The sequence below is a fragment of the Pseudophryne corroboree genome, chromosome 11, assembly GCF_028390025.1.
Source record: "Pseudophryne corroboree isolate aPseCor3 chromosome 11, aPseCor3.hap2, whole genome shotgun sequence".
NCBI classification, from domain to species: Eukaryota; Metazoa; Chordata; class Amphibia; order Anura; family Myobatrachidae; genus Pseudophryne; species Pseudophryne corroboree.
Window position 1 is genome coordinate 191958549 of NC_086454.1, and position 1748 is coordinate 191960296.

The following is a 1748-nucleotide window of genomic DNA, read 5'->3' on the forward strand; positions in this document are numbered from 1 at the left end:
CAATATTTTCTGATCAACCAAAATGCATTTTAGTATAGGAGGACCACATTGTCAGGGAAGTCACCCAACGTCCCCAAAAGTCTCATGATTAAAGCAACACATGTTCTAAATAATACCCAGTGAGTCCTCCAGGATGCACAAGCAGTTTATAAAGATGTAAATGATAAATGGCATGGCTAAATTCTGTGCGTAATAGCGGCTGTATCAGCATACCAAATTATGTTACAGTGTGTGGCTGGAATACACTGTAGCATAAACATTTTATGCAAACACAGTTGCTATTACACACAGAATATAGGCATGCTGTATATTATCATTTTAAACATCATGAGCTGCTTGTGCATCCTATTCTCAACGATTTGTTTTAGAAGCAAAAGTATGTGTATAGGACACACATAGCTCCTGCTGTTTAAAATTATATGCAACATGTCAATATTCTGTTTAGCAACTGTATCCAGGGGCGTAGGGAGGGTGGAGTGAGTGGAGCTCGAGCTCCAGGCATCACTGGGGACAGAAGGCACCAGCTCCCTGTAACAGAGCTGGGAGCCGGGACTCAGGGTAGGAGGAGATGACTAGAAGAGAGGGAAGGGGTGACCACCACACTGCTTGCATGTTCCATGTCACTGATTGCAGTGCAGAGGGTCCAATGCAGTTCAGTGTGGTGTGTTGTTAGGGAAGTGGGGAGCTTTGTAGGCTTGTCAGAAGAAGCTTCTTGGCTGTCAGGTATCTGCATTCAGTAATCTGGAACATGCAGGCAGTGTGGTGGCCACCTCTTCCCTTTCCTCAGTCCTTTCCTTCTACCTATGGAGGTCAATCACATAGAAGCTCAGTGTGTGTATACTGTGTGTGTATGTGTGTGTATGTGTTTATGTCTGTGTATACTGTGTGTTTATTTGTATATGTCTGTCTTTGTGTGTGTAAATGTGTTTGTGTGTAAATGTGTGTATATGTGTGCATATGTGTGTTTATCTGTATACATGTATGTTTGTATTTATGTGTATATATCTTGGTATACAGTATGTGTGAGTATATGTGTGTGTTTATGTATGTCTGTGTGTATATGTGTTGTAAACGTCGATTTACATACAGGACTAAAAGCAACACTTTAAAAAGACATTCAATACACTTTAAATGGAGCCGCTGCGGCCGCTGTAATCAGTCCTTAGCCTACGTACTTTTTACACCATTAGCGTACAAAGCCCCGTACCATGTACGCACTTTGCGTACAAATGCAGCGCTGGCCGTACACAGTACACGCAGTGCGTACACACCCAAAGATACTCCGTGAGCACTTAGCAGCTACACGTGTGACTAGATTACACTTATAACCCTAGCAGGGAAAGGAGACACGACACCAGATTGTATTTAAAATGCCGGGTTCCGACACACCAACATATAATTACTGAAAGGGGGTTACAATAACAATACAATACAATAGAAAAATGGCTACAGTCAATGGTACATACGTTTTAGTTTCGCCTGCGCTTCCCGGCCCGGTCCTCAGTCATCAGGGTAGATGACCTTCAGAGTCTGTGTATGACCGGGCATGCAGCTGGCTTTTTATACAATAGTCCAAAACCTAACACAATGGAACCTGTAATCTCTATGTCCATTGGACACAGGGATGGTCATTTACAGTACAGGAGAGGTCATAGGTCTGTTTGAATAGGTGGGCGATGTCTGTTCCAGGTGCACTTGCAGGTGGTCTCCTCTGGTTTCCCGCCGCATACCAAATGTACAGTAAATAC